The sequence below is a fragment of the Doryrhamphus excisus genome, chromosome 3, assembly GCF_030265055.1.
Source record: "Doryrhamphus excisus isolate RoL2022-K1 chromosome 3, RoL_Dexc_1.0, whole genome shotgun sequence".
Taxonomy (NCBI): Eukaryota; Metazoa; Chordata; class Actinopteri; order Syngnathiformes; family Syngnathidae; genus Doryrhamphus; species Doryrhamphus excisus.
In genome coordinates, this window is record NC_080468.1 from 17,725,296 (window position 1) to 17,739,839 (window position 14,544).

Here is a 14,544-nt window from a genome sequence, read left to right on the forward strand (position 1 = left end):
GGGGGGCCCCCCCAAGACCCAAACGCTACCATGTGCTTATCACAGCGCCCCTTGTGGTTGTCCCGCGTATTCACCGTCATGGAGGTGGGATGAGGAGGAATCAGTCCAAACGGGAAATGTATTTTTCCGTTAGAGCCGTACAAAAGATCCCGCTTGTCTCGCTGGTTTCCCGGACACAGTACCGGGACTCATCGTGTACTTCCATCGCTGGAATGGTAATCCATCCGTTGTGGTAACATTCCATGAGCGAAAACCCATTTCCCATAATTGAACGTTTTCCGTGACATATTTTCCCAATTTCAATGTCGCCCCCTAGTGTTGGAAATGAATTTTCCTTTCACATTACATGTAACATTCTGCTCATTCCATGTTATTCCATGTTATTCCATGTTATTCCGTGTCGCGGTTCATACAGTGGTCGGTATAGATTGTCATACATTCTGAGGATATTTCAACATTCATTCTGCTTTTCGGAATTCACACGCAATTCCTACTCAAATGGCTTCTTGTCATGATTATGAGGATGATAATTATTGGAATACTTCCAATGGGGAAGCACGTCAGGTCCGGGGAAAAGTCTGATATTTTGAATCCTCAAAATTTGCTCAGGAACGCCGCCTTTACATTCGGGGAAAAATGGTCCCTATTTGGTAGACTTCCACCATGACAACATGCATGAAAGGTCTCAGGAACCAGACAGGAAGTTCCCCTTTTTTGGTTTGTGGCGGTGATTTTCCAAGGGGTCGTACTCGGAATAACTAAGTACTTTCCTTCTTTCCTTCTTCTGCTTATTTATTCCTATGCTCGTCATTTCAGCACCAAGTTGAAGTGAAATGAAGGACAGTTTGGGTGAAATAATCAAAATGGTCAAAATAATAAAAATAATAAAAATAAGCGTTGAGCTTGGTTGTCCAAGGATGGCATCCATGATGAGTGACAGGACGCGGGGCCAACATTTTAACCTCAACTAAGTGTCATCTTGTCCTTGCTGGCGCTAACGTGCGCATTTAATTGGTGGCTTGGCTCAGCGAGCTCACACAACACACACAACACACACACAACACACACACACATACACACACACACACAGTAATACAAAAGCATGTGAGGTGATGCGAGCGTGGCCACGCCCACCAGGCTGTAATTGCAATTTAAGGAAAGAGGGAAGCGCGTCGTCAAAGCTCAGGATGGCTGCGACCGTGACAACTTTAATTGGTAGTTGCCGTCAACGCCGCTGTCTTCATTAGGGAGCGTCCGCTACCTGCTTCGCTAGCACGCACGTACACACACACACACGCACACACACACACGCACACACACACATGCACACGCACACGCACACACACACTGTTGGTGAAAAGGTCATTAGATGTTCCAGGTTTAATAGCACATTGTCATCCGTATGCAGCAGCGTTCCATGGACACTTAGCTTACAAAGACTCATTGGATTCCCATCACTTCCATGCCGAGGCTGGATGTAGACGATCCAGAGTCGTCATCCGATGATATCCACTCTCCCAACGTTCAATTCAACCAGTCCATATAGATCTATACATCTATATCTATATCTATAAATAGACAGTTATATACAGTATATATATATATGGCTGGGAACAAAACAATGATTGGGAATAAAGAAGGAATGGTCCGGAATAAAGAAAGTATGGTTGGGAACAAAGAAGGAATAGTTGGGAATAAGAAGGGATGTTGGGAATAAAGACAGAATGTCGGGAATAAAGAAGGAATATCGGGAACGAAGAAGGGATGGTTGGAAACAAAGAAGGAATTGTCTGGAATAAAGAAGGAATGGACAGGAATAAAGAAGGAATGGTTGGGAATAAAGAAGGTATGGTTGGGAACAAAGAAGGAATGGTTTGGAACAAAGACTGAATGGTCAGGAATAAAGAAGGAGTGGTTGGGAATAAAGAAGGAATGGTCGGGAATAAAGAAGGTATGGTTGGGAACAAAGAAGGAATAGTTGGGAATAAGAAGGGGTGTTGGGAATAAAGAAGGAACAGTTGGGAATAAAGAAGGAATGGGCAGGAATAAAGAAGGAATGGTTGGGAACAAAGAGGAAATGGTCAGGAATAAAGAAGGGATGTTGGGAATAAAGAAGGAATGGTCAGGAATGGAATGTTTGGAACAAAGACGGAATGGTTGGGAATAAAGAAGGAATGGTCAGGAATAAAGAAGGAACGGTTGCGAATAAAGAAGGAATGGTTGGGAATAAAGAAGCAATTGTCTGGAATAAAGACGGAATGTTGGGAATAAAGAAGGAATGGCCGGGAACAAAGATTAAATGGTCAGGAATAAAGAAGGGATGTGCGGAACACAGAAGGAATGGTCAGGTATAAAGAAGGAATGGTTGGGAATAAAGAAGGAATGGTTGGGAATAACAGTAGCATGTCCATCAATCCATGTGAGCCCGGAACCTTCCATCCACGGCAGCGTAGGTGTCCTCATCTGATCCATGCATTATTGAGGAAGGGCCTGGGGGCTCCGGGGGCGGGGGCAGGGGGTTGGATTAGTGCGCTATTAACCTCCCGAGGACGAAAGGAGGAGAGGTGATGATGATGATGATGATGAGGATCAGTCCAACTGCTTTAATTAAATCCTGAACGGAGAAGAAGAAGAAGAAGAAGAAGAAGGTTCAGGAAAAGGATATGTTCACACATGGAGGCAGAAGATGAATTGCCGCCCCCCCCCCCAGAACACGCCGGCACCCACCTCCCGCTGTGACGAGGCCCGCTAATGAGTTAGCCACTCTCACATCACACGTGCGCGGCTGTAGGCGACCGTGGCGAGCCAATAAATTCAGCTGCAGAAATGCCATTTAGAAAAACTTGATCCCTGTCTCGACCCCCTGCCTCGCACCCCTGCAGGGACCCCCCACCTCCTATCACGCTGCCGTCTTCATTTGTGGAGGCCACAGGTGGGGGGCGGGGGGGGGGGCGTTGTCACGTGGCATGTTTAAAAAAAAAATGTGGACCACCACGCTGACATCTGACGCTCTTCATCTTAGCGCTTTTTAACAACCTTGTTCACAGGACCCCCGACCCCACCCCCATCTGCCAGCGCACCCCCCGGGGGGCTACAACATGTGGACAACGTTATTGCACGGCTGTTGCGTAGACTTGCATGGAAACACCCATCCTGGTTGTGTTGTTTGTTGTGTTGTTTGTTGTGTTGTGTTGTTGTGTTGTTGTGTCGCAATAAACCAAGGACCCCTCCTCTTCTCTTGGGCCATCAAGCCGGGTCGGAATACTCGTATTTCACATTCCAAATCCCAGCTTTTCTCAAGTTTCGGGTCCAAAACTTGGGTCCTCATGTTTGTTTCCCTTCTTGTTTCCGTTCCATTCAGGAAGGCCATCGGGGGCGGGATCTCATGGAACAGGAATGTGTTCTCCGTAAAGAAAGACGTCATCCTGGAGTCAGGTTCAGCGGATAAAGTGTAAGTACACAAATGTGCACTTAGTAAGTGTAAGTAGCCAAGTGTGCACTCGGGCACTCAAAAGACTCAGTACAACTATGCATGTAAGAGTAAGTGTGAGTGCACAAGTGTGTACTTATGTACACTCACAATAGTAAATATGCAGATGTGCACTTATGCGGTTAAAGAGACTAAGTGTAAGTACACACGGGCACACTTGTACTTGTACTTGTACTTGTACTTGTACGGTTTAGTGAAGATGGGCCCCCATGCAGCTGGACCCGCCCCCAAACTTGTCCTACGCCTTCCCAACGTTACTTGGTGGTCGGAAGAGTCAGCAGGAAGTACCATCTTCAGTGTCCTAACTGTCTTTATTTCGTGGAAGGAATGTAGCAAAAGCGCTAGTCTATGTAGCATTATAGCGTGTGCATACAGGGCGGGGTGGGGGGGTTGCTAATAGCCTTTTCCCACCACAATTAGTGGCTCTAACCGACTTTTAAAAACCTGCAATGACCACATTAGACGTGCTGACCCGTGCTGTAGAAAAGCTAAGGCTAAAATGCTAAAGCTACTTAGCATTGACAGACTTCCAGAAGTAACCTCTTTTGCTGAGAACCTACTCAGGGACCGTCGAGTCTCTACTTCCGACTCGGATTGGGATACATGGTCTTTATTATCAACTCCAATAAAGTTGGGTTCGGCAGCTATCCGGAAGTCCTCCTGAGCACTCTGGAGTGTGGCCAACCACAGTGGAGTGGGCGTGCCTGGGTTTTTTTTTTTTTTTGCGAGAAACACAACATCTAAAGGGGCGGCACGGTGGTCTAGGGGTTAGCGCGCAGACCTTGCGAGACCAGGGTTCAATCCCACCCTCGGGCATCTCTGTGTGGAGTTTGCATGTTCTCCCCGTGCATGCGTGGGTTTTCTCCGGGTACTCCGGTTTCCTCCCACATTCCAAAAACATGCTAGGTTAATTAGCCACTCCAAATTGTCCATAGGTATGAATGTGAGTGTGAATGGTTGTTTGTCTATATGTGCCCTGTGATTGGCTGCCGACCACTCTAGGGTGTACCCCGCCTTACGCCCGAAGACAGCTGGGATAGGCTCCAGCACCCCCCGCGACCCTCGTGAGGAAAAGCGGTAGAAAATGAATGAATGACAACATCTAAAGAAATCCAGCAGGAATAGGTGCAGATTGTGGAAGATCTGGAAAGCTTCACGTGCTGGTTATTGCGTGTAGCTGCTCTACAGGGGTCCACAAGTCAATACAAAGGGCCTCTGTAAATCTGGGAATGCCAAAGATTGCGGACCGCATTTTTTATGGGCCTGTGGACGGCCCATTGTAGGAACAAAACAAAGAAGACAAAAGTCGGGAAAAACGGACATTTTTTACCCAAACCCGGTAGCATCAAAAAGACATTTGTTGGGCGTATGTTAGTGATGTCATGTCATGTGACGTGTTGCGTGAGTATGTGTAGCTTAGTATGTAGTATTCCAGGTTGTGTAGGATACAGGAATATGATCCGTGGTCATACGTAGTCCCAGGAAGACGTAGGCCTCGTTGCGTTGCCGGTTTTTCAGCACAGTGTTGGCGGTTGGAGGGAAAGCGAGAGAAAAGCAAAGATGGGCTTATGAGATACGTTTAAAAGGGGTGGCGGGGGCTTGGGGGGGGGTAGGCGGCAGATAATGAGAGGGAGGGGTGGGAGTGGGGGCGGTCGAGAGAGCCGGCGAGCGGAATGAGGAGATAGAGACGATTTCCTATTCCGTCAGATGCACTGTGGCTCATTCATTATATTCCCCAGGCAATTACCAGGACCACCTGCTTTGTCTCCCCCCTCATTGTTTCCCGCACCGCCCCAATCTTTGCATCCCGCGCTCGCTCCGTCTTCCTGCGTCTTCCTCCGTCTTCCTGCGTCTTCCTCCGTCATCCGCGTGATCCCTCTCTCCTTCCTCCCTTGCTCTCTCCTTGTCCATTGTCTCCTTTCTCCGCTTCTGTAATGCCGACACACTCGCTGTGTGTGTGTGTGTGCGTGCGCGCGCGTGCGTGTGCGTACGTGCACGTGTGCGATGGCGGCCCGTCCTAATGAGCTCAGCCTTGACTGGAGCTGCTTCATTCCGCTCACACACACAAGCCACTTTACGGCTTTACAGCCGCGTGCCGCAATCTGAAAATCCCACACTTGTCACAGTTCCAACCGCCCAACCTCCACCGGAATTGTTCCTCAGCTGCTTGTTAGCGAGCTGGCTACTTCCTGTTTCAAACGCCATTTGGATGCCGGAGGCTCCACGCTCGCAATTGTTCGCATTTCCAAGCTAAAGTGCATATTTACAGAGAGTGAAAAGGTGATTGAAGGCAACACGGCGGAACCTCGGTTAAAGCGTGGAGGTGTTTTGGTCACGGTGGACGTTTACGACACTTTTACTTCGCTTTGCGTCTCTTTCTACAAAACACGTTCACATCGACAGCAGGCTGCAGCCATAAAAACCACCACAAGGTGGCACAAGTGTGTTGATACCAGCTGGCCCTGTCAATTTCAATGTCATGTCATCTAATGTCATGTCATCTAATGTCATGTCATCAATGTCATGTCATCTAATGTCATGTCATCTAATGTCATGTCATCTAATGTCATGTCATGTCATGTCATGTCATGTCATGTCATGCAAGTGTTAGAGTGTGGAGGTGTGTAGCGTGCAGAAGGTTACGCATTGTTGGGGAATTATAAATCATACACACATATTTCACTTCCAAATGTGAAAATTGTAAATAGTTGATGGTACTATGTTGGTAAATAAATAGTTATTTGGATGATAAACAACTAAATTATCCCAATGGTAAATTGAAATTACGAGATTGAAAGTCAAAATTACGAGATAAGAAAGTTGAAATTACAAGACAAAATTCGGAATGACAAGATAGAAAGTCGAAATTTTGAGATAAAGTCATTGAAAATTACGAGACAGAAAGTCAAAATTACAAGATAAAAAGTCGAAATTTTGAGATACAGTCGAAATTACGAGATAGAAAGTCAAAATTACGAGATAAAATTGAAATTATGAGATAAATAGTCAAAATTACAAGATAGAAAGTCAAAATTATGAGATAAAAAGTCGAAATTTTGAGATAAGAAAGTCGAAATTACAAGATAAAAAGTCAAAATTTTGAGATACAGTCAAAATTACGAGATAGAAAGTCAAAATTTTGAGATAAAAATTGAAATTATGAGATAAAAAGTCAAAATTACGAGATAGAAAGGCAAAATTACAAGATAGAAAGTTGAAATTTTGAGATAAGAAAGTTGAAATTACAAGATACAAAGTCGAAATTTTGAGATAAAAAGTCGAAATTACGAGAAAGTTGAAATTATGAGATAGAAAGTTGAAATTGCAAGATAAAAAGTTGAAATTTTGAGATAAGAAAGTCGAAATTACGGGATGAAAAGTCGAAATTATGAGATACAGTCGAAATTACGAGATAGAAAGTCAAAATTACGAGATAAAAAGTCAAAATTTGGAGATAAGAAAGTTGAAATTACAAGATACAAAGTCGAAATTTTGAGATAAAAAGTCAAAATTACGAGATAGGCAAAATTACGAGATAAAAAGTCAAAATTTTGAGATAAGAAAGTTGAAATTACAAGATACAAAGTCGAAATTTTGAGATAAAAAGTCGAAATTACGGGAAAGTTGAAATTATGAGATAGAAAGTTGAAATTGCAAGATAAAAAGTTGAAATTTTGAGATACAGTCGAAATTACGAGATAGAAAGTCAAAATTACGCGATAAAAATTGAAATTATGAGATAAAAAGTCAAAATTACGAGATAGAAAGTCAAAATTACGAGATAAAAAGTTGAAATTACGAGAAAGTTGAAATTTTGAGATAGAAAGTCTAAATTCCAAGAAAAAAAGTTGAAATTTTCAGATAAGAAAGTCGAAATTACGAGATAAAAAGTCGAAATTTTGAGATACAGTCAAAATTACGAGATAGAATGTCAAAATTATGAGATAAAAAGTTGAAATTACGAGATAGAAAGTTGAAATTACGAGATAGAAAGTTGAAATTACGACATAGAAAGTGGAAATTGTGAGATAAAAAGGCCAAATATCTGGATAAGAAGATCCACGCTACGTCACCCTCAAACAAAAAAAGGAACAAACCAACTGAGAAGTCGAGGAACATTTACCAGAAAATGTTGGCCAATGTTACGTGTGAAGGCTTCCTGTCAATGATTGTGTATTTGTACTGATTTAAGAGGGGGGGGGTTATTTGCCCCCCCACGGTGAGCCCAGTGGCCTGAGAGCTATTCCACTTTTCCTTCTTTGTGTTAAATGTAAACAATCACAATGTCAACAATCAAACGCTTTCATGGCCTTTTCTTCTCTAATAGTAGCTGGAGTTGATCATGTGGGTTCTGACGTTGCAGTCTCAGGAAGTGGATGTTCTCCTGTGGTTCTCCTGTTGTTCTCCTGTGGTTCTCCTGTGGTTCTCCACACCTTTGGTAGATACACAGCGGCCAGTCAAGATCATGAAACCTTCATACACCATTGTGTATTGTGTGCCACACCCCTCCACCCGCCACCCAAAGCTTTAAACCGAGGAGAATCATTGGCCTGTTGTCAGGTTCCTCGGGTTCCTCAGGTTCCTCAGGTTCCTGTGGACTTTAGTGGCTAGCTGACACTAATAGATTGTTTTCCCAGTAGGGGGCCTTACCACTTCCACCATATTTTCTATTATGTTCTTGTGTGTGAGATAAAGAGCGGTGGGGGGGGTGGGGGGTGTGGGCTCACATGTACCAAAGAGTGTTATTCGATGCCCCCCCCCCCCCCCCCGCCACCCCCACCCAGCAGGAAGGCTAAGACGGTGGAAGTGTGTTTTACGTAACGACGGGCAGCTGCGGGATGCACGCCGCCGAGAAGAAGTCAAATAAAGGAATGTTGTTCCGGAGCGCCGACTGGCTGCGCCTCTCATGTGCGCCGTGGGAGCTTGTTGCCATGGTTACGGCTGCCAACATCTCCACTGGGGCCCTGGCAACCCGCCGCCCACCGCCGTCGCTGGCGTCACTTCACCCTCCTTTCTGCCCGCCCCGCCGCTTCTTCTCACCTCCGCTCTCGCCGCCGCTCGCAACGCTTCGGCTTCCTTTTCCTCCTCCGTCTCATCGGACTCATTAGTGGCCTCTACGCCATGTGTGTGTGTGTGTGTGTGTGTGTGTGTGTGTGTGTGTGTGTGTGTGTGTGTGTGCGCACAGTCCGGGCAGCCCATAATTACGGCGCTTGAGGCTGATGCTGCCGATGTTTGATTACCGTGATCAAGGGCCAAGTTAGAGAGAATAAATGTGGCGTCCCAAGAGTGGGTCCGTGTGAGAAGATGCAGGCTGAAGAAGAAGAAGAAGAAGAAGAAGAAGAAGAAGAGGAAGAAGAAGCACAAGAAGAAGAAGAAGAAGAAGCACAAGAAGAAGAAGAAGAAGAAGCACAAGAAGAAGAAGAAGAAGAAGAAGAAGAAGAAGAAGAAGAAGAAGCAGAAGAAGAAGAAGAAGCACAAGAAGAAGAAGAAGAAGAAGAAGAAGCACAAGAAGAAGAAGAAGAAGAAGAAGAAGAAGCACAAGAAGAAGAAGCACAAGAAGAAGAAGAAGAAGCACAAGAAGAAGAAGCACAAGAAGAAGAAGAAGAAGAAGAAGAAGAGAGATAAAAAGTCAAAATTATGAGAAAGTCGAAATTACGAGATAAAAATCGAAATTACGAGGTAAAAAGTCGAAATTACGAGACAGAAAGTCGAAATTACGAGACAGAAAGTCAAAATTCTGATGTAAAAAGTCGAAATTTTGAGATAAGAAAGTTGAAATTACAAGATACAAAGTGGAAATTTTGAGATAAAAAGTCAAAATTACGAGAAAGTTGAAATTGCAAGATAAAAAGTTGAAAATTTGAGATAAGAAAGTCGAAATTACAAGATAAAAAGTCGAAATTATGAGATACAGTCGAAATTACGAGATAGAAAGTCAAAATTACGAGATAAAAAATTGAAATTATGAGATAAAAAGTCAAAATTACGAGATAGAAAGTCAAAATTACGAGATAAAAAGTCAAAATTTTGAGATAAAAAGTCAAAATTACGAGAAAGTTGAAATTATGAGATAGAAAGTTGAAATTTTGAGATAAGAAAGTCGAAATTACGAGATAAAAATTGAAGAAGAAGAAGAAGAAGAAGAATCTCCAAACATTAAGGTCACCAATGGATAAAGCAAATGGCCGCTGGTGGGCGGAGTCATTGCTCAACGGGCACCAAGTGGGCGTTTTGGGGAGCAGTCAGAAGAGCTTGTAGGATGTTGTGGGGTGAAGTTGTGAGATGATGAAGTCCATGATGGAGGTCTTCTGGACGACACGCAAGCCTGATGTTGCATCCCGGTCTGAGTGCTCATGGAACATGCTACGTCTTCTTCTTCCTCTTCTTCTTCTTCCTAATATGTTTATGTTCACGTCTTCTTGTTCTTCTTGTTCTTCTTGTTCTTCTTGTTCTTCTTGTTCTTCTTGTTCTTCTCGTTCTTCTCGTTCTTCTCGTTCTTCTTCTGCTTCCTCCTCCTTGTCTTCTGGGAGGGAAAAGATTTCTTTGACGTCATCATGGTACTTTCATCTCTTGCTGATGCTCCTTCTCTCATGTTCTTCTCTCATTCCTGTCATATTCCAGAAAGCTCCTGGCTTGGAGGACAAGCTTTTCTTGTTTCTCTTCACGTTCTTCTAATTTTCTTCTAATATTATCTCAAATTGTTCTCTTGTTCATCCTGCTTCTTCTCGTTTGTCTCACGTACTTCTCATATCACCTAAGTTTTTACCCTCATGGACCTCTCATGTTGTTCTCCTTTTCTCCTCATGTTTCTTTAGTTTCTTCTACGTTCTTCTCCAATTCTTCTTGTTTCTCTCGTGCGTCTTTCACAGTTCTTTCAAGTTATCATTGTCCTCTCATCTTCTCATCCCCTTCTCCTTCTCGCATATTCTTGATCTCAGTTCATATTTCTTCCTCTCATCTTTCATTTGATGATCAATGAACCTCGTGTTCCTCAAAGGTTTTTCGTCCTACGTATGACCGTCTGCTTTGTTCCCATGACCCCCTTCTATGCCCGCCTACTTGGGCCCCACATGGTGCTCTCCTGTTCCTGCCATGTTCCTCTCATGTGTCCTCCTGTTCTTCTCATGTTCCTCTCATGTTCTTCTCATGTTCCTCTCATTTGTCCTCCTGTTCTTCTCATGTTCCTCTCATGTTCCTCTCATGTTCTTCTCATGTTCCTCTCATTTGTCCTCCTGTTCTTCTCATGTTCCTCTCATGTTCCTCTCATGTTCTTCTCATGTTCCTCTCATTTGTCCTCCTGTTCTTCTCATGTTCCTCTCATGTTCCTCTCCTGTTCTTCTCATGTTCCTCTCATGTTCCTCTCCTGTTCTTCTCATGTTCCTCTCATGTTCTTCTCATGTTCCTCTCATTTGTCCTCCTGTTCTTCTCATGTTCCTCTCATGTTCCTCTCCTGTTCTTCTCATGTTCCTCTCATTTGTCCTCCTGTTCTTCTCATGTTCCTCTCATGTTCCTCTCCTGTTCTTCTCATGTTCCTCTCCTGTTCAGCTGTCATTGGTCCTATTCCTAGAAGGACGCTGGCTAAAAAGTGCTGATGACTTGGAAAAGGATTACATTGTAATCTGATTACTCTGATGTTTATGACGGCATTTAGCGGTTATTGTCGCTTGCGGCCAGCTTTTCTTCTCCTGCTCTTTGATCGACGACGTGGCCGCGTGAGGAATATTAGTTTTCCCGCCTCATAATTTTGCAGAAAGCGTGTCATCCTTCAGATTAGCGGCGCTCGCATGATGGATGGCGGCGTCGCCATCTGTGAATAATCAAAGCGTTTGCCCTCAACGTCGGCGACGCCGTCACGGAGAAGTGGAGAGGAAGCCAAGCGGTCAGTGGGGATCGAACGGCGCTTTACTGTGCTGCAAATTGGAATACATATATTTATTCTATCGTTTGAGTCGGCTTGGCCCCTTTTTCTTAAAGGGCCAGCAGCAAGATAAACGTTGCTAAACCATGAAGCTAAACCATGAAGCCATGCCAACAATGGAGCCACCAAAAGCCAAAGGATTGTTCCCATGCTAGCTATTAGCATGATAGCACGTTAGCATGATAGCATGTTAGCATGATAGCATACTAGCAATGTTTGCAGTTTTTTATCTTCGGGATATTTGACCCATCCCCTGGAAATATATCTGGACGTTTTGCGTTGTTGGGATTTCCATGGCGGAATGTTGATGGCTAGCAGGACATTCCTATGGTTTAAAAAGCCATTCCCAATTTCTCTGGGAATTTTCCCGCTCTTTGATGTTGTGTCACTGATAGAATGGAAGGAAGGCGTTAGGTGATGCTTAATTGCAGGAGAACACGAGCGTGATGATGCGTGCGTGCTGGAAGACGCTCATGCACAGAAAGCGGGCGGGTCGACGGCGAAGAGGAAAGATAAGGCCTGACGGGAAGGCGGAGCTCGGGCGTCTGCTCCCCGCAACACGTAATCAGGACGGGGAGCGAGGATCTTTAATGGCTGTCAATTAAAAACTAATTAGAGGGTGTAAGCTCAGCGAGATGGCCTATCAGTCCATTTATCATCACGCACGCTCATTGTACTCGCTGCTGTCGTCCGCCCCCCCTGCCCCCCTCCCCCCACCCCCCACCCCTGGCATTGATGAATAACACCATCCTACACGCACGCCATAAATACATATAGAGTTCATTCAGCGCCAAAGCAGCCGTAATGGACCCCCCCCCTCCTCCATCTCTTCCATTTACCAGCACCTATTGGCAGCAAATGAATGGCAAATGCTGGCATTTAACCCCCAACATTCCCATCGGCACACAACCGGCCGCTCTAGGAAGGCTGGGACATGTGCCGTGGGGGCCAAAACACTTTTTCATAGCGGAACTGGGAACACTTTACACAAAAGGACGACACAGTAACTACTCTAAATGTATGTCACAGTGATGAGTTCATCAGCAACTACTCTAAATGTATGTCACAGTGATTAGTTCATCAGTAACTACTCTAAATGTATGTCACAGTGATGAGTTCATCAGTAACTACTCTAAATGTATGTGTAGCAGTAATTAGTTTATCAGTAACCACTCTAAATGCATATATCAGTCATGAGCTCCTCTGTAACTACTCTAAATGTATACATCTCAGATTAGTTAATCAGTAACTACTCTAAATGTACGTGCCTCGGTGATTAGTTCATCAGTAACTACTCTAAATGTATGTGTATCAGCAATTAGTTCATCAGCAACTACTCTAAATGTATGTGGATCAGTGATTAGTTCATCAGCAACTACTCTAAATGTATGTGGATCAGTGATTAGTTCATCAGTAACTACTCTAAATGTATGTGTAGCAGTAATTAGTTCATCAGTCACCACTCTAAATGTATGTGTAGCAGTGATTAGTTCATCAGCAACTACTCTAAATGTATGTGGATCAGTGATTAGTTCATCAGCAACTACTCTAAATGTATGTGTATCAGCGATTAGTTCATCAGCAACTACTCTAAATGTATGTCACAGTGATTAGTTCATCAGTAACTACTCTAAATGTATGTCACAGTGATGAGTTCATCAGTAACTACTCTAAATGTATGTGTAGCAGTAATTAGTTTATCAGTAACCACTCTAAATGCATATATCAGTCATGAGCTCCTCTGTAACTACTCTAAATGTATACATCTCAGATTAGTTAATCAGTAACTACTCTAAATGTACGTGCCTCGGTGATTAGTTCATCAGTAACTACTCTAAATGTATGTGTATCAGCAATTAGTTCATCAGCAACTACTCTAAATGTATGTGGATCAGTGATTAGTTCATCAGCAACTACTCTAAATGTATGTGGATCAGTGATTAGTTCATCAGTAACTACTCTAAATGTATGTGTAGCAGTAATTAGTTCATCAGTCACCACTCTAAATGTATGTGTAGCAGTGATTAGTTCATCAGCAACTACTCTAAATGTATGTGGATCAGTGATTAGTTCATCAGCAACTACTCTAAATGTATGTGTATCAGCGATTAGTTCATCAGCAACTACTCTAAATGTATGTGGATCAGTGATTAGTTAATCAGTAACTACTCTAAATGCATGTGTAGCAGTAATTAGTTCATCAGTAACTACTCTAAATGTATGTGTAGCAGGAATTAGTTCATCAGTAACCACTCTAAATGTATGTGTCTCAGTGATTAGTTTATCGGTAACTACTCTAAATGTATGTGAATCGGTGATTAGTTCATCAGTAACTACTCTAAATGTACGTGCCTCAGTGATTAGTTCATCAGCAACTACTCTAAATGTATGTGTAGCAGTAATTACTTCATCAGTAACCACTCTAAATGTATGTGTATCAGTGATTAGTTCATCAGTAACTACTCTAAATGTACGTGCCTCAGTGATTAGTTCATCAGCAACTACTCTAAATGTGTGTGTAGCAGTAATTAGTTCATCAGTAACTACTCTAAATGTACGTGCCTCAGTGATTAGTTCATCAGTAACTACTCTAAATGCATGTGTCTCACTGATTACTTCACCAGTAACTACTCTAAATGTATGTGTATCAGTGATTAGTTCATCAGTAACTACTCTAAATGTATGTGTAGCAGTAATTAGTTTATCAGTAACTACTCTAAATGTATGTGTAGCAGTAATTAGTTCACCAGTAACTACTCTAAATGTATGTGTATCAGTAATTAGTTCATCAGTAACTACTCTAAATGTATGTGTAGCAGTAATTAGTTCATCAGTAACTACTCTAAATGTATGTGCATCAGTGATTTGTTCATCAGTAACTACTCTAATCAGTAACAACCACTCGTAGGGGTGTAACGATGCGTTCAATGGCCTTTCCTTTCGTGGTTGCTGACATGATGCCAGTATGATATCCTGGATGGTTCATTTGGAATGATCTGAAAGGACAAAAGGAAGGTCATGGACTTGACGGGAACCAGGACCAGAACCCCAAGGAGGTCTTCCACAGTTGGAGAAGCAGCCTCAGTAAACGTTGACTAGCGTGTGCGTGCGTGGGAGTGGATGTCACATGGTCGGC

At 43.4% G+C, this 14,544-nt stretch overlaps 1 protein-coding gene across 1 annotated transcript in view; it reads left to right on the plus strand.

Moving 5' to 3' along the window:
• Nucleotides 1-14,544, plus strand: part of celf2 (cugbp, Elav-like family member 2) — a 230,630-nt gene that overhangs the window by 99,448 nt on the left and 116,638 nt on the right. The window contains exon 3 of the mRNA XM_058069394.1: nucleotides 3,362-3,451. The gene's annotated coding sequence lies outside the window, so the exon portion shown is untranslated. The remainder of the gene's footprint in view (nucleotides 1-3,361; nucleotides 3,452-14,544) is intronic.